The 18,944-nt window shown below is 44.5% G+C and overlaps 1 protein-coding gene across 1 annotated transcript in view; it reads left to right on the forward strand.

Moving 5' to 3' along the window:
* ITGB5 (integrin, beta 5) overlaps positions 1-18,944 on the forward strand; it is a 120,539-nt gene that overhangs the window by 5,530 nt on the left and 96,065 nt on the right. Inside the window, exon 2 of the mRNA XM_011950771.1 lies at positions 7,223-7,308. The gene's annotated coding sequence lies outside the window, so the exon portion shown is untranslated. The remainder of the gene's footprint in view (positions 1-7,222; positions 7,309-18,944) is intronic.

The raw sequence follows: 18,944 nt of genomic DNA on the forward strand, positions 1-18,944 counted from the left end.
GAGCCACCATGCCTGGCTAATTTTTTGTAGTTTTAGTAAAGATGGGGTTTCACTATGTAGGCCAGGCTAGTCTTGAACTCCTGACCTCAGGTGATGTGCTTGCCTCAGCCTCCCAAAGTGTTGGGATTACAGGCATGAGCCACTGTGCCAGGTGTCTCTTTTATTCATTCATTAATTTATTTTTTAAAAGACAGAATCTCGCTGTGTCACCCAGGCTGGAGTGCATTGACGTGATCATGGCCCACTGCAGCTTGAACTCCTGGGCTCAATTGCTCCTCCCACCTGGTCCTTGCAAAGTGTTGGGATTACAGAAGTAAGCCAATGTGTCCGGCCCTTAAAAAAGCCTTCTAAGAATTGAGAAATCCAGAAAAATTGAGAAGGTAGTGCAAAGAGTTCCCACCTACCTCACACCCAGTTTTGTCTATTATTAACATCTTACCTTAGTATGGTACCTTTATTATAATTAATGAATCATATTGATATGTTATTATTAACTAAAGTCCATCAGTTTAGATTTCTTTAGTGTTTACCTAAGTCCTTTTTCTGTTCTAGAATCCCATCCAAGATACCACAATACATTGAGTTGTCATGTCACCTTGGGTTCCTGTGGCTGTAACAGTTTCTCAGTCTTTTCCTTGTTTTTTATGACCTTGACAGTTTTAAGAAGTACTGGTCAGATATTTTGTAGATCATCCTCCTCTTGGGATTTGGCTGATGTTTTTCCCATGATTAGACAGAGTTAGGTGGTTTTGGAAGAAGAACATAGAGGTAATCAATTGCCTTTAAAAAAAAAAAAAACTTTTGGTAGGTAATATAGTCCTATAATTTTTAAAAATATAACTCATCAAGTGAGAAGCCTGTCTTTCTTGTTGCCCATCAGTGCGGGATATTTCTGTGACCCCCTTTCCTAAACAGATTATGCCTATATAATTCCTATTATAAAGCTACTAAGCTTTCTTATGTATCCTGAGGGTTTCTATGTGTGTGTTACAAATATCCCTCTTTCATTTTTATTCAGAGGCAGCACAAAACACAGTATATATCTTGCTTTTTATTTTTAACTTAGCAATGTATTGGGGTAAGCTTCCTGTCAATACAGAGAGCATGCTCATTCTTTCTTTATAGCTGTATAGCACTCCATTATTTGAATTGGTGCTTTAAAAATAGAAGTCAGATCTGTAAGGCTGGTGTTGTTGAGTGTTGTGCAGATGTCTGGTGTTCATAAAGGCAGTCTAGAAGGAGAACTGCTGGGATAGAACCTTCCTAGGGCATATTTGCATTTCATGGTAACATTTAGACATATGGCTATTTAGTTGCTAGAGTCTATACTGGGACTGTTTTGTCCATTGTGTGACAAATGTGAGGGCCTGGTTCAGGGTGTGGGGAGAAGCATTCCAGGGCATTGCCAGCTTCAAGGCAGAAAGGCCATTTCAGCTTCTGTATTCACTTCTGTTATCCCACGGAATATTTTGGATCAGGAAATTCCAACTGCAGATGTATGTTTTAGTAGTAGTTGTCTGACCTTGGACTCATGGGGTGTACAGAAGTGGAGAGAGGCTGAATGGAAGAAGGCCAGCTGGGAGGCTATGGCAGGAATTTAGACCAGAGGGCCTGGCTTGGGCTGTTGGGGCTAGAGGTTGCAGACAGGAAGGGTTGGCTTAGGATAAACATTTCTTGCATCTTGAAAGGAATGATCAACCGGATGTAGTGGCTCCTTGGATGATTAATGAAACACAGGGGTGAGTCAGTGGGTTTTGGAAGAACATATTTTTAGATTACGGTTTGCAATAAACACTAGGCTTCAGAGATGTGAAGCAAAAGAGATACAGGGAGTTGCCACTGAGCTGGGAATAGTCACTATGCAAACGGCAATGCAGATGAGATGTGGCTATCGTCTGGGCTGCTAGTTCCTGTTTCCATGACCTAGACCTAACACTGACATTTGTGAACTCTGAGTGTTTAGTTTTTTATTCATTGCTTCCTTCCTTTTCAAAGTGCTTATTGGTGCCAAGTGACTCATCCAGCAAAGTCCAAACTCTCTGAAATATTAATAGGTGGAGAGAGGAGAGATGCTAAAGGGAGTGAGTCTGACACTACACGTATCAGCACACAGCCTGTGGTTTAGGATCCTGGAGTGCCTGTCTGGTACCTGGTACCCGGCACCCTGTGAGTTCCTGGACATCAAGGGCTGGTAGGTCATTCACCTGTGCATCTCTAGCATCCCCTCAGTCCAGTGCTCAGCATTTAGGGTGTGTCGAGTGCAGAGTTTCTTGAATTTGAATTTGTCCCAACATCAACCGAATTTTAGGGCAATCATTTTGAGTACAAGCGACTTTACTTTTCTATGTGAATATTTAATAATAACAGAAACAGTTAGTATTTGCCATATGATAAATTGTTTTACAGTTGTTCATGATGTTTTCATACCAGGTGACTATCACATCCTTTGAGTTTCTTTGGTATTGTGTCCAATATTCAGTAAGGGCTTTCAGGCTGCTGGACCAGAAGACTAGAGCTCAGTCTGATGTGGGTCAGAATTGAGGAGCTCTTCTTGTACTGAGCCCTGGACCTCCAGCCCAAGTTCCCAGAGCTCAGTGATGAGGCTCTGGTAATTATAAAGTGTTGTTTGTAAATGTATGTGGCTTTGAAGCTGGGTGCGGAGGCTCAGGCTCACGTATGTAATTCCAGCACTTTGGGAGGCTGAAGTGGGCGGATCACTTGAAGTCAGGAGTCGAAGTCAGAAGACCAGCCTGGCCAACATGCTGAAACCCTATCTCTACTAAACGTACAAAAATTAGCCAGGTGTGGTGGCATATGCCTGTAATTTCAGCTACTCGGGAGGCAGAGGTTGCAGTGAGCCAAGATCATGACCCTGCAGCTTGGGCAACAAAGCAAGACTCAATCTTTAAAAAAAAAAAAAAAAAAAGTATGTGGCTTTGATCAGAGTCCTAAGTGAAGCCTTTGACCTCAAATTCCTTTCTGATGAAGGGGCTGTTACGGATCTCCAGAGGACCCTAGAGCTCAGCAGGCCACACTAGCCCTACGTCCAAGATGGCAGAGGGTCCCCCAGGCAGGCATCCCATGTGGGCACTTGCTGGAGAGGACCCCGTCTGACCTCTTTTTTGTAGATAGGGCTCCTTGTTTCAAGTCACATACTCTTGTTATCTTACATTTTCATCTATAAAAAGAGACAACTTGACTAGCTCATCTTAAAACAATCCTAGCCCCAAGGTACTATAATTTCATGATTTTATGGAAATGATTTTATATATCAAAGAAAAGGATATACCTCAAGAGCCTGAGTTTGTATTTGATAAGGTTGAGGAGAGGAGAAGCAAAGTTACTTTTATTCTAGATTTGTTTCTTTTCCCCTGCAGATAGTGATTGCTGACAGGTACGGGGATTTGACGAAAAAATGGGACTAGCATTTTGCAACTCTTCATGCACACACTTTTGTTTTTAAAGGCTTAAGTGCCTATTTGAAAATCACTAAGTGAGCCGGGTGTGGTAGCTCATGCCTGTAATCCTAGCACTTTGGGAGGCCCAGGCAGGAGGACCATTTGAGCCCAGGAGTTTGAGACCAACCAGGTGTGGTGGTGTGTATCTGTAGTCCCAGCTACTTGGGTAACTGAGGTGGGAGGATCACCTGAGGCCAGGAGTTTGAGACTACAGTGAGTTATGATCACACCACTACACTCCAGCCTGGGCAACAGAGCCAGACCCTGTCTCAAACAGACAAAAAGCAAACAAGAAATCTAAAAAAGAAAAGAAAACTCACTGAGTGAGTGAATTCATTTAAAATTAGAAGGAGTTTGTCAGTACATACACAGGCAGGTCCAACTTCCCAGTAGGTTGTGTTCTCAGACCTTCTTGGTCCTCATTTGGGCCTGGGATGGCTTTTCCTGCTGAAGTGAGGTCAGGCATGGTAGGTGGGTCCCAGTAGCACCAGAGCCTCCTGCTGCAGGCCTCCCTGGGTGAGGTAGATAAGGATGAGGAGGCCTAGGGTTCAGGGTTAGGGCTGGTGGAAACCTTTGTTCTCACCCGCTGTGGGCTCTCAAAGCCTCTGTTCCTTTCTTCCTAGCCTCTCAGGTTCTGCCTGTTTCTCCCTCCTGTCTTGTCCCAGCTACCATCCTTATGCCGATTGGTATTTCTTCCTTCTAAAGTCCCTGGGGTGACATGATAAAGCTTCCTTCCCCACTACCACCACCTCCTGCACCCACCTCTCTCCCAGTCAGCAATTTTGCCATTTGCGATTTCTGTGAGTTTTTACTGCTGATGATAAAGGAGAAGCAGGGAGTTAAAATTAGCAAATTAGGGAAATGTTCCAGTTGCAAGATATTGGTTTTTTTTTTTAACCCCTATTTTGGCATTTCTTCTCTTTTACTTTTTAAATGTTTCTTTTCTTTTTCCAGCTTTATGGAGGTATAGTTGACAAATAAAAATTGTATATATTTATAGTATGTGATTTGATGTTTTATTATATGTATACATTTGTAGTGATTACTACAATCCAGCTAATTCACATATTCATCACCTCCCATAGTTATCTTTGTGTGTGTATGTGGTGGGAGTATTTAAGATCTACTCTCTTAGCAGTTCTCAAGTACACAATACATTGTTATTAACTGTAGTCACCATTCTGCCCAATAGATCTCCAGAACTTATTCATTTTCTCTAAATGAAACTTTGTACCGTTTAACCATCTCCTCTTTCTCCATTCCACCTCCACCCCACCAGCCATGGCAACCACCATTTTACTCTCTGTTTTTCTGAGTTCTTTTTTTTTCCATTCCACCTATAAGTGACATAATGCAGTATGTCTTTCTGTGCCTGGCTTAATAGTATCCTCCAGGTTCATCCGTGTTGTCACAAGTGACAGGATTTTCTCAATTTTTTAAGGCTGAATAGATTTCATTGTATGTATATACCACTTTTTAAAAATATCACATTTTCTTTATTCATCTGTCTATTGATTCCGTATCTTGGCTGTTATGAATAGTGCTGCAAGGAATATGAGAGTGCAGGTATGTCTTTGACATACTGATTTCATTTTCTTTGGTTATATACTCAGCAGTGGAATTGCTGGAACATGTAGTAGTTCTGGTTTAAGGAACCTCCATGTCGTTTTCCATAATGGCTGTACTAATTTACATTCCCACCAACAGTGTACAGAGTTCCCCTGGTTCCCTTTTATCAACATTCTTGCCAGCACTGGCTATTTTTTTTTTTTTTTTTTTTTGAGACAGAGTCTTGCTTTGTCGCCCAGGGTGGAGTGCAGTGGCGCTGTCTCGGCTCACTGCAGCCTCTGCCTCGTGGATTCAAGTGATTCTCATGCCTCAGCCTCTCGAGTAGCTGGGATTACAGGGGTGCACCACCACACCCAGCTAATTTTTGTATTTGTAGTAGAGACAGGGTTTCACCATGTTGTCCAGGCTGGTCTAGAATCCCTGACCTCAGGTGATCTGCCCACCTCAGCCTCCTAAAGTGAGCCGCAGTGTGAGTCACAATGCCTGGACTTACAGGAGTGAGCCACGGTGCCTGGCCCATTGCTTATTTTTCTAATTGGGTTATTTGTTTTCTTAATATTAAGTTGTTTGAATTCTTTATGTATTTGGGTGTTAACCATTTATCAGATGTATGGTTTGCAAATATTCTGTCGCATATGGTAGGTTGTTTCCCTACTCTGTTGATTGTTTCCTTTGCTGTGCAGAAGCTTTTTAGTTTGATACAATTCCATTTGCCTATTTTCATTTTTGTTGCCTGTGCCTCTGGGATAATATTCCAAAAGTCATTGCCTAGTGTGATGTCAGAGAACTTTTTTCATATGTTTTCTTTTACATTTCAGGTGTTACATTTAAGGTTTTAAACCATATTGAGTTGGTTTTTTAAATATAGTGTGAGATAAAGGTTCAGTTTCATTCTTCTGTATATGGATATCTTGTTGTCCCAAAACCATTTATTGAAGAGACTAGCCTTTCCCCATTGTGTGTTCTTGACAACTTTGTTGAAGATCAGTTCACTGTAAATGCCTGGATTTATTTCTGGGCACTTTATTCTGTTCTATTGGTCTATATGTCTGTTTTTATGCCAGTACCATGCTGTTTTAATGACAGTTGCTTTGTAGTGTATTTTGAAATCAGGCAATATAATGCCTCCACCTTTGTTCTTCTTGTTTAAGGTCGTTTTGACTATTTGGGTTTCATACAAACTTTTGTGGTTTGATAAAAATTTTAGGATTTTTTTTTTCTATTTCTGTGAAAAATGACATTGGGATTTTGATAAAAAGTGAATTAAATTTTTAGACTGCATAGCATGGACATTTTAGCAATATTAATTCTTCCAAACCATGAGCACAGGATACCTTTCCATTTTGGGGGTTTTCTTCAGTTTCTCTTTCTTTCTTTCTTTTCTTTTTTCTTTTTTTGGCTTTTGAGACTGGGTCTCCCTCTGTTGCCCAGGCTGGAGTGCAGTGGTACGATCATGGCTCAAAGTGTGTACTGTTACACCTGGTGAAATTTTGTTTTTCTTAGAGACAGGGATCCTACTTTGCCTAGACTGGTTTCAGCCTCCTAGGCTGAAGCAGTCCTCCCGCCTTCACCTCCAAAATGTTGGGATTATCATAGGTGTGAGTCACCATGCCCAGCCTTGGTTTTTTTTTTTTTGTTTGTTTTTGTTTTTTTTTAATTTGACCTATTAATAGATATGTTGAATCAATGGATTTCCTCTATCTTAATTCAACATTGTGTTCCTGGGATACATGGTTTCTTTCAGTATACTGTAAATTTTGATGTGAGAGTATTTGATTTAGAATTTTCTTTTTGTAAAAAAATTCCAATAAAACCAATGTATTGTTTTTTCTTTCCTTTTTTTTTTTGTACTATTTTTGTCATTTTGGATAGACTAAGTGTAAAGGGGCCTTTCTTGTTCTCTCTCAGAAAGAGAGGATTTGCTGAGTTATGGGGAAAATGAGAATCCAAGTGGGTCTAGCAGAAGAAATGGAAGTTGCTAACACAAGCATGCATATTTGGTGAATGCTTCAGAAACTCAATGTTCAGCCTCAGCAGATGAGCCTTAACCTGCAATTAGCAATGGGACCTGCACCCTTTAGACTCAGAGAGGCCTCCTGTTAAAGAAGGAAGTAATTCTCCCAACTTATTCAAAGGCCTGATCCATGAAATTTATAGCCAGGAACTAATTAGTGCATCTTTATCTTGCTTTAAAGGTCTCAACATATGCACTAGTGGAAGTGCTACTTCATGTGAAGAATGTCTGCTAATCCACCCAAAATGTGCCTGGTGCTCCAAAGAGGTATGTAAGTGGGGGAGGGGAGAAAGAAGGGAAGGAATGTTGAGAGGGTGAGGGTGAGGAGGGGGCAACACCACAACACACCAGTTCACTGTATCTAAAAATCCTGTGCAGATTCTGTAAGCTGCCTCTTCCCCGTCAGGCCAGAGCGATGACAAATCCAAGTTTATGAGACAATAAGATAAACTGGGTTTCTTGATAGTGTGGAATGCTAATCCTGTTTTAGGGAAACAAGACTTTCCTTCCCTTTTGTTTGGAAACCAATTAGGATTCATCTGTAGTTTTCTGATCTTTGGTATGAGAACACTAGAAGACCTGAGCTTGTGAATCCAGTTTGTTGCATAATGATTCAAAACATATCTAGATGGGTGGCATGTTGGTGGAGGCCACTCATCTTAGTGTCCTTACTTGAGAATAAATATTAGGAATTAGCCTTTATGGAATGATTTTATTTAAAAATAATGGCTGCCATTTCTTTAAGCCTTTTAGAAAGAGATATAGGTTTGGGACAATGTTAGGTTATTGATACCATAAAGCAATGTGGGCTGGGTACTGTGGCTCACGCCAGCATTGTGGGAGGCCAAGGCAGGAGGATTGCTTGAGGCTTGAGCTCAGGAGTTTGAGTCCAGCCTGAACAACATAGAGACTCTATCTCTACTAAATAAATCAGGAAAGAAAGAAAGAGAGAGGGAGGGAGGAAGGAGGTAGGGAAGGAAATGTAACTTGGTGGACTAATCGGAAAATGATTGATTTCTGAATTTCGTGTCTTGAAGGAAATTTCTGGGTCACAAACCCTCTATGTAAAAGTGCCCCATTAAGGTTATTTGTAAAAGAACCCAGGACTTGCTGTTTTGGACTGGCTCAGTCTGCAACTCAGTGTGTGATCCCTGTCAGGAGGACCAAGAGATGGCTCTCGGGAGGCTGGGTTAGTCTCCATCATGGCTGCCTCAGAGGTCTGGGGATTCCTTTAACCTATGATGGCTAAAAGTGATCACGTGGGGACCTTACTAGATGTCATATCTTTTGTACATCATATAATATCTCTGATTCTCACAACAGCTCTGTCAGGTGGGTGTAATACACTTGTTTTATTGATGAAAATATGAGGCTCAGAGCAGTAGAGTGACTCACTCAACGTCATACAAGTGTGCCAAAGCTAGGGTTTTAATCTGACTTCTGAGCCCAAGCTTTTCCCTCCAGACTATATGGCCTCTTGCTTGCTATATGAACTCTCTAAAATGTCATTTTAAAACTTTGGGAGTTCTCAGTTTACTTTGAGAGAGGAATCTTTCCAACATACAAACCTTTAATCATATTTGTGATTAATTGTACCATCTTTGTTATCACCCTTCTTTAAAATCTTCCTTTTGTTCTCTGTGACCTGCAGGGCAGGTCAATAGAGACCTGCTCTGTGGTCTGTTGCCTTCCTCCTGCCATCATCTCTTGTCTGACCTGAAATTTAGCCAGAGGGAACCACCTGCAGATCCCCAGAGAACTCAGCTTGAGAACCCTGCCTGATCTTCCCCGTGTTGCTCCTCTCCCCAGAAAGCCTTGCTGGCTTTTTCTTCCTCTTTCCTTCTTTATTTTTTATTTTTTTGAGACAGGGTCTTGCTCTGTCACCCAGGCTGGAATACAGTGATGCAATCGTAGCTCACTACAGCTTCCATCTTCTGGGCTCAAGCAATCCTCCCACCTCAGCTACCAGGTAGCTGGGACTACAGGTGTGCGCCACTGTGCTCGGCTAATTTAAAAAACATCCTTTAGAGATGGGATCTCTCTATGTTTCTCAGTCTTGTCTGAAACACCTGGCCTCAAATGAGTCTCTTGCCTTGGCCTCACAAATTGCTTGGATTACAGATGTGAGCCACCATGCCCGGCCCCTCCTTTCCTTGACTGATAACCTTGTTTTATTGTTTTTAAGAATCAATTTGGCCAGGCATGGTGTCTCACGCCTGTAATCCTAGTACTTTGGGAGGCTGAGATGGGCGGATCACAAGGTCAGGAGTTCGAGACCAGCCTGGCCAATATGTTGAAACCTCATCTCTACTAAAGATACAAAAAATTAGCCAGGCGTGGTGGCGTGAGCCTGTAATCTCAGCTACTCGGTAGGCTGAGGCAGGAGAATCGCTTGAACCTGGGGGTAGAGGTTGTAGTGACCTGAGATTGGGCCATTGCACTCCAGCCTGGGCAACAGGGTGAGACTCTGTCTCAAAATAAAATGAAATGAAATGAAATAAAATAAAATAAAATAAAATAAAATAAAATAAAATTCAGGCCCAGCATGCAGTGGTTCACACCTATAATCCCAGCACTTTGGGAAGCCAAGGTGAGTGGATTGCTTGAGCTTAGAAGTTCAAGACCAGCCTGGGCAATATGACGAAACCCCATCTCTACAAAAAACACAAAAAATTAGCTGGCTGTGCTGGTGCATGCCTGTAGTCCCAGCTACTTGGGGGACTGAGGTGGGAGGATCACTTGAGCCCAGGAGGAGGACCTATAGTGAGCCGAGATTGTGCCATGGCACTCCAGCCTGGGCGACAAAGCAAGACCCTGTCTCAAAAAAGAAAAAAAAAAAAAAAAAGAATCGGTTCAACCTCATCTACTCCATAACGACCTGCGTACCTGATCATCTCCATCTGTCTATCCGTTCATTTATCCATCCATCCATCTATCCATCCATCTGTGTATTCATTTGTGTATCCATTTGATATGAGAATGTAAGCTCCCTCCACTGGAGTGTTAGGGGCAGGGGTTCTTTTTTTCTTTTCTTTTGAGATGGAGTCTCACTCTGTAGCTCAGGCTGGAGTGCAGTGGTGTGATCTCGGCTCACTGCCACCTCCGCCTCCTGGGTTTAAGCAATTCTCTGCCTCAGCCTCCTGAGTAGCTGGGATTACAGGCACGTGCTACCACGCCCAGCTAGTTTTTGTATTTTTAGTAGAGATGGGGTTCACCATCTTGGCCAGGCTGGTGTTGAACTCCTGACCTCGTTCATGAACCACTCACCTCAGCCTCCCAAAGTGCTGGGATTATAGGTGTGATCCACCATGCCCAGCTGGGGCAGGGGTTCTATCTGTTTTCTTCATTACTGTATTCCTGAATGGTGCTTAACACATAGTAGTTGCTCAAAGGATTTCACTGGATGGCTATTTATTGTGTGTCTGCTAGGTGCAGGCCATGACTACCTTTTGGTCTCCGTGTACTCTGTGCTTCTTTAGCACTTATAACCTCTTTTTGTTTTGATTTGTTTTCATGCCTGTTACCAACTAAATCATCACCTCCTTGAGAAACTGAACTGCCTTATTCATCTTGGATACCCAGTATCCAGTCAAGAATCTGGCAGGAATTTGTATTTGATATAAGAGTACTGTTAAAAAGACATGGAGTTAGAAAAAACAAAGTTTCAATCAGCTTTGCCATGATTTAATTTCTTGATATATAAAATGAAGGTGACAGTTCCCACCCTCCAGCATAACTGGGAATGTAAAATGAAATCGGTGCATAAAAGGACTTGTGGACGGGGCTGATTAGCTGAGCCTCCTGAATGGCTGACACTGTCATCCATGAGTATTTTCTAGTGACATGTGGCTAGAAAATCCAGAAGCCAGGTCCATTTTTACTTTAAGTAGCTTCCTTCCTTGTGCTAGTACTTCCACAAGTCAGACTTCCTGATGCTGACAGTAAATGAAGGTGTCCCTAGGAGCTTGTTACCACCCCAGCCCACATTTGGGTTCCCTGTCTAGCCCACTGGGCTGCCTCTCTGCTCATCGGAAGCCTCATTCTTAGCTGAAGAAATTCCTATGATCCCTGCCCTGGAATGCAGCTTCCCATCTTCTTTGGGGGTGACCTCTCCCCAGGGCATGTATTTTAGAGAGCCAGGTTGGAGAGTTCGGGAACGGTTATTTATTTATTTATGGCAGGGTCTCACTCTCATCATCCAGGCTGGAGTGCAGTGGAAGAATCATGGCTCACTCCAGCCTCAGCCTCCCAGTCCCAGGTGATTCTCCCACCCAGCTTCCTGAGTAGCTAGGATTACAGGCATGTGCCACCATACCTGGCTAATTTTTGTATTTTCAGTAGAGCTGGGGTTTCACCATGTTGCCCAGGCTGGTCTCAAACTCCTGGGCTCAAGTGATCTGCCTGCCTCTGCCTCCCAAGTGCAGGGATTACAGGCGTGAGCCACCATGCCTGGCCATGAATGGTTTTGATCAACCCCTACTCCTTAGCAAGACAGAGTAAGTGTCGCTGGGTGCCTTCTTAACCATATATCCCAGGACATCATCAAAGATGTAATGAGCGTTTGATGTATGTGTACACTGAGGGTTGCTGCCCAGTAGACAGCCAGTGAGGGCCAGGTTCCTAACCTATGAGGATGAATCCCATGGCACATTCCATGGGGATTCTCCTGCTGTAGATCCCATGAAGACTTACCCTTATTTTACTTGAAATGGGCGTGGGCACTCCTTATCCCTGCATTTCACATCCCTTGTAACCTAATTCCATGCCTTCTGACTCTGTCTCCTCCCACAGGTATCATGCGTGAGTCTACCAGTGTCCTTCCCCACCACCCCCTGAATGGTGCTCTTGCTGGTTCTCTCTTAGTTGGCTCTGTGCCACATCAGCCAAAGCCACAAAAGCCTTGCCTTTGTTTACTTTTTTTTTCATTTTTAATCATTTAGTTTATTTTCGGAGACAGGGTCTTATTCTGTTGCCCAGGCTGCAGTGCAGTGGTGTGATCATAACTCACTGCAGCCTCAATCTCTCAGACTCAAGTGATCCTCCCACCCTAGCCTCCCGAGTAGCTGGGACTATAGGCCTATCCCACAACACCCAGGCAAAGTTTTGATTTTTTGTTTGTTTGCTTGTTTGGCAGAGAACAGGTCTCACTGTGTTACCCAGGCTGGTCTTAAACTCCTGGGCTCAAGTGATCCTCTCGCCTCGGCTTCCCAATGTGCCGGAATTACAGACAGTGAGCCACTGTGCCTGGCCTCTTGCCTTTATTTTCTCACCATGGTTTACCTGAGGGTTTCAGATTTACTCTTTGCCCTCATATCCAGAGTCGCCAGACTCTCCCCTACTCTGAGACCAGGATGTGTGGGTCACTGCCTGTCTTGGCCTGTCCGTGCTACCCCTGCCTCTCTGCAACACACTCTCTACCTTGTCCTAGACAGGCTTGGCCACTTGCTTCTCAGCCACTTATGGTGCTGTTTGTACAGCACAGCTTAAGACACATGTATTGTGTTCGCACATTGCTATAAGGAAATACCCAAGACTGGGTAATTTATAAAGGAAAGGGGTTTAATTGACTCACAGTTCAGCATGGCTGGGGAGGCCTCAGGAAACTTAAAACCATGGTGGAAGGTGCAGGGGAAGCAATGCACCTTCTTCAGAAGGTGTCAGGAAGGAGAATTGCCGAGCAAAGAGGGAAGAGCCCCTTATAAAACTATCAGATCTCAGGACAACTCACTCACCATCAAGAGAACAGCATGGGGGAACCCGCCCCCGTGATTCAGTTACCTCCACTTGGTCTCTCCCTTGATATGTGAGGATTATGGGGATTATAGGAATTACAATTCAACATGAGATTTGGGTGGGAATGCAAAGCCTAACCGTATCAACACACAACAAACCCCAGCAGTTTATGATCTATTTTGTCCATCATTTTTTAAAATGGACATTTTGTTTCCCCTCTAAGATTGTAAATTTTACAACCCAGCTAGTTGTCTTGAGGAATGTGCCTGGAGGAGAGTGTGTGGATGCTTTCCAGGCAGGGCCTAGGGGTAGCCCACATTCTTCCTACTCACACTGTTGCCTAAAATCCAGCCACATGGCAATGCCTAACTGCAATGAGAACTGGGAGACTTGCTCTAGCTTTGTGCTCCAGAAGAAAGGGAGAATGGGCTCAGTGTACTGGCAGCTCACGCTCGTGTCACTCGCAAGAGGACAGTGGGTTGGGAGAAGTGGGCAAGGCTTAGGGATCCGTGATCCCTGTGAGAAAGCAGGTTTGGGGAAAGCAAGATAGTAGGCAAAGACAGGCAGAGAGATTGCATTTAGGGCTTGCAGAAGCTGGGAGGCTGTCAGGGTGTGAATATGAGGCTCCGTGAAATGGCATGGCTGTGGGCAGTACCAGGCTGCTGTGAAATCCAGGAGAAGGACCAGGTTAGGCAAGGCCACCACTGTGGAGCTGAATTCCCACAGGGAGAAGAACGATGAGGCCTGAAGTATTTGGATGCGTGGAAATGGGGTCAGGCATGGGAGAAGACTAGTGAATTCTGGGCTGGGGCGAGTGGTCTTTGCCTGGGGAAGTAGATGTGGAGAAGAAGCAATGAAGCATCAGCAGGATTGGAGGTAGGAGCATGAGGAGGGAGACAGGTGAGAGGCTGGGAAGCAAGATGGGCCAACTGAAATGAAAAGAATCAATATTAAATCCAGCTCACATAAACTATAGATTCTTTAAAGAACATCTCCTTGTGGTCAGACTAAATGAAATAAATAATATTGGCCTATTGTAGACACTTCATAAATATTTGTTCAATGAATTAAATAAGTCCATTGAAAGCCGGTAGAGGGATTTCTCCATCCCCCAGGCAGGAAGTATACATGGCAGTGTGTTGCTGACACACAACACACATTTTGGTTGTCATCAGCTACCTTCTCCTCACATCCCTGAGGGTTCTGCCAAGTTGGAGCTGCAGGCATGGTTGGTCAGGGGGCCAGGCCGTGCTGTACGTATCCCAGCCAGAAAGGTCGGCCTCAGCAAGAAGCCAGCTCCCCGCCTGCGTCCACTTCTCCGCTGGGCTCTCTGCCTGTTTCCCAGTTTGTTTCTTCCCTCTTCATCCCAGGGATTGGGTATGCTGGCCTCCTTTCTTGCTTGGCCCTTTTGTTCAAGGACCTACAGTTCCTCAACTCTTCTACTCTGTTTCAGAAACAAACAAGAATTTGTCTTTTCCCCCAAAACAATCACCCTCGCCTTTTTAGAGTTTTAGCCTTCAGCAATAGTAGGTAGGATGGCACTCAAATAATGTAATGTCTAGTCTGACATAGAGGAACCTGAATGCACTTGCTGTGATGCTGGACAGCCAAGCACCCATTGAGCACTAGCCTTGACTGCAGGGTAAGAGATCTTGATTAGCAGAAAATATATAGGGGAGCTGGGCATGGTGGCCATGCCTGTAATCCCAGCACTTTGGGTGGCTGAAGCGGTTGGATCACTTGAACTTAGGAGTTTGAGACCAGCCTGGCCAACATGGCGAAACCCCATCTCTACTAAAAATACAAAAATTAGCCAGGCATAGCGGTGGGCGCCTGTAGTCCCAGCTATTCGGGAGGCTGAGGCATGAGAATCACTTGAACCCAGGAGGCGGAAATTGCAGTGAGCAGAGATCACGCCACTGCACTCCAGCCTAGGCAACAGAGCGAGATTCCATCTGCAAAACAAACAAACAAAAAATAAAATATATATGGAGTCAGGTGTTACATGTTACAATAAGTAGCAGACCTCATCTTATCCTCCATGTAACAGTGATGATGGGGTGAGTGAGCATGGTGGCTTACAATAAGTTGCAAACACCAGTGTTCTAACAAACTAAAAACAATCTAAGTTTAAAACACCTCTCTTTTCTCTTTTATATTATTACCACTTAGTAACTAAAAGCAGCAAAAGGCCAGGCGTGGTGGCTCACGCCTATAATTCCAGCACCTCGGGAGGCTGAGGCGAGAGGATTGCTTGAGCCCAGGAGTTGTAGACTAGCCTGGGCAACATAGTGAGACCTGGTCTCTACAAAAAAAGTAAAAAATCAGTGGAGTATGGTGGCACCTGCCTGTAATCCCAGCTACTTGGGAGTCTGAGGTGGGGAGACAGCTTGAGCCTGGGAAGTTGCAGCTGCAGGGGGTGGCGATCACATCACTGTACTCCAGCCTGGGTGAAAGAGCGAGACCCAGTCTCTCAAAAAAAAAAAAGCTGCAAAGGACACTTCAAGTTTCTGTTTCCATTCTGCTGCTTTTCCCCTTTGGAGAGTTCGATAAGGGCATTTCTGGAGACCAGGGATCAATGCTTTGTTTGTGTATGGGAACCTCTTCCAGCGTAGGGCATAGGGAGCATCTGCAAGCAGTTGTGTTGTGGCCCGTTAGAAGCCCATCCTTCTTGCTTGGGTTCCTTTTGTTCAAGAAGCAAAAGGTTTCCATTTTTCCCTGTTGAGATGAAGTCGCCGCTCCTCTTCTATAGGTTGAGGTGCTTCTGTACCTGTTTCTCTGCAAGAGGGTATTTATCCCTCATGTTTGGTAGGTAACAGATCTCTGTATTTGGGGCAGCAAAGAAATGCTCCCTTCAGAAGGATGGAATCTGTGGGCCCAAAGTTAATTTCCTGCTGCAGAACTTGGCAGTGGCCTTGGCTAAAATGGGAGGCACACACATGCTGCAAAGAGCACTGGATTTGGGCCCAAGAAGCCTGGGCCAGATGAACTTCAACTTCTTGGGTGAACTTAGGCTTGTGGACCTCTGATTTCCCACCTGTGGAAGCCAGGGGATGGCACCAGGTGATGTAGTCAAGGGCCCTTCCCCTTGGAACTTGCTATGTCTGACATCTGGCAGAAGGTCTTGAGTGTCAGGTTTCTGGGATCTGAAGCTGTTACACCATCAGACATCAGGATGTCATTCATGTGAGGAGGACTTTCTTTTTTTCTTTTTTCAGCTTTCATGTTAGATTCAGAGGATACATGTGCAGATTTGTTATATGGGCATATTGCACTCAAGTAGTGAGCATAGTACCCAATAGGTAGTTTTTCAACCCATAAACCCTCCTGCCCCTGTAGTTCACAGTATCTGTTGTTCACATGTTTATGTCTGTGGGTGCTCAATGTTTAGGTCCCACTAATAAGTGAAAACGTGGTATTTGGTTTTCTGTGCCTGCATTAATTTGCTTAGGAAGGAGAATTTTCTTAAACATGGGTCTGCCTTTTCTCTAAGTCTTTATGATTTGAGGCATCTGTATTCATTGAATTTGGAGCTTAGAAATATAGATATTGAGGGGCTGGGTGTGGTGGCTCACACCTGTAATCCCAGCACTTTGGGAGGCTGAGGCCAGTGGATCATGAGGTCAGGAGATTGAGACCATCCTGGCTAACACAGTGAGACCCTGGCTCTACCAAAAAGACAAAAAATTAGCCGGGCATGGTGGTGGGTGCCTGTAGTCCCAGCTACTCGGGAGGCTGAGGCAGGAGAATGGCATGAACCTGGGAGGTGGAGCTTGCAGTGAGCCGAGATGGAGTCAGCCTGGACGACAGAGCAAGACTCCATCTCAAAAAAAAAAAAGAAGAAAAAAAGAAATATAGGTCTTGGGACATTTTCCTTCCTTCCTTCCTTCCTTCCTTCCTTCCTTCCTTCCTCCCTCCCTCCCTCCCTCCCTCCCTTCCTTCTTTCCTTCCTTCCTCTTTCTCTCTCTCTCTCTTGCTTTTTTTTGTTTTTGTTTTTTTACCTTAAACTACTGACGGTTAAGAGACGTTTTCCTGATTTATAATGTTTGTATACCTGGAAGGTCATAGCCATTACTAGATACGCCCCTGGTCTCTGTCATTTTGTTTTTTTCTCTTTAAATATGCATCTACCCTTGTTCAAAATTAAAATATCTAGGCCAGGTGTTGTGGCTCATGCCTGTAATCCCAGCATTTTGGGCGGCCACGACGATCATCTGAGGTCAGGAGTTCGAGACCAGCCTGGTCAACATGGCAAAACGCCGTCTCTACTAAAAATACAAAAATTAGCCAGGCATAGTAGCACACGCTTGTAATCCCAGCTACTCAGGAGGCTAAGGCAGCAGGATCACTTGAACCAGGAGGCGGAGGTTGCAGTGAGCTGAGATTGCACCACTGCACTCCAGCCTGGGTGACAGAGTGAGACTCTGTCTCAAAACTAAAAATAAAAACAAAAATACTCAGAAAGGAACACACGGAATAGAGGCGAAGCTCTTGGCTTGTGGCCTGACTCCCTCTGCTGAGGTCTGCGGCACTCTTAGTTCCTTTTCATGGGTAACAAGAACCTATAGCTACAAATCAGTTATGGCTTACTCATTCCTTATCGGGTCAAAAATAAATCAATCAAAAGAAATTAGTCACAGCAATTTTTTGGACTCTGTGCCAAAAGAGATCTTCACCTCTTAGGGGAATTTCCCTGTTAAGGTTGCTGTCTTACCCTCAAAAGTTTCTTCAGACCTGCCTTGCCCCGTGGTGCCTCAGCTAGTGGCTCTCAGTCCCTAGAGCTCTGGGACAATAATGACAGGACTCGATATATAGGTAAAGATGTCTCAAAGTTGTTGAGTACATCAATAAAACCACATGATCTGACCCAGGTAGCAAGAAAGCGAACTTTGACAGTGATAATAGAGATGCATGGCACTGAGAAGAAATCTAACTTTGGTCCACATGGCATATGGGGTGTCCTTTGCTGTCTATAAAGCTGGAGTTGCTGAGAATAGGACTCCCGTTGTACCATCATGTGGCTGACTCGGTCTGTACTTCCGAAGTCACTGCAACCCTGCAAGTTGCAGCTTTAATGTGATTAATAGTGGTTTCCACACTGGCAACCAGGTGACAGTGCAGGAGCCCATGATTCTTGTTGTTGGTGCAGCTAACTTCAGGGAAGCCTTGTATGCACAGGAGCTGAGGTTTGTCACAACCTCAGCTGAAGAATGTTTTTAAGGAGAAACATGGGAAAGCCGCTACCAATGAAGGGCATGAAGAGGGCTTTGCTCCTGACATCCTGGAGAATAAAGAAGCCCCAGAGCTGCTACAGCGTGCACTTGGGAAAGCCAACGACACGGCTAGGGTTATAATCGGCACTTACCTGGCTGCCTCACAGTTCTTCAGGTCTGGGAAATATGATTTGGACTTTAAGTCTCCTGATGGTCCCAGCAGATACATTTGGCCCTGTACAAGTCCTTGATCAATGATGGGTAGTGTCCATCAGAAATCCCTTTGAGCAGGATGTTGAGAAGTTCAGATGAAGTTCACTGTCAGTGCACGTATCCCAGTAGTGGGGGGATCATCTCATTGACCAACCTAAAGGAATTGTGCACCTGCCTCCTGCTTAGGTGAAGCAGGTTGCCTCTGTGTCCTGGTCTATTCCAGAGTGTAAGCTGGGTCAGACCTGCAGGAAGTGTGTCAGGGGTTCTCATTACTCTGAGGAGACTGATCATGCTTCCGTTGCCACCCTGGTGGTGGGGCTGTGCACTGGACTGATCAAAACAGGTGCACCTTGACAAACAGAACTGGGCCAAGTATAGTCAGCTCCTCAGAAGTAGAGGAGCTGGATAGCAAAGCTCAGTTCGCCAGTGAGAAATTCAGAGATTCTCTAGCAGAGTAAGCACTGGGCAGGCAAGTCGCTGAGCTCTTCAAGCTCTGGAAAGCTAATTAGACATCTACTTCAGACAGCTCAAGACAGCAGAACCAAACTGGCAGGGCCCTCAGGCTGTTACCCCTCCTTTTCCCAAACCCTGTGTTTTTCTTCTCACTGCTTCACTACAACTGCTATATAAGAGTCAAGCTTGACCACCTGGAACCCCATTTAGAAAGCTCTGCTTTTAAATCCAAGGCCAGAGGCCGGGTGCGGTGGCTTACACCTATAATCCCAGCACTTTGGGAAGCCAAGG

This window comes from Colobus angolensis, unplaced genomic scaffold (genome assembly GCF_000951035.1).
Source record: "Colobus angolensis palliatus isolate OR3802 unplaced genomic scaffold, Cang.pa_1.0 Scaffold31, whole genome shotgun sequence".
NCBI classification, from domain to species: Eukaryota; Metazoa; Chordata; class Mammalia; order Primates; family Cercopithecidae; genus Colobus; species Colobus angolensis.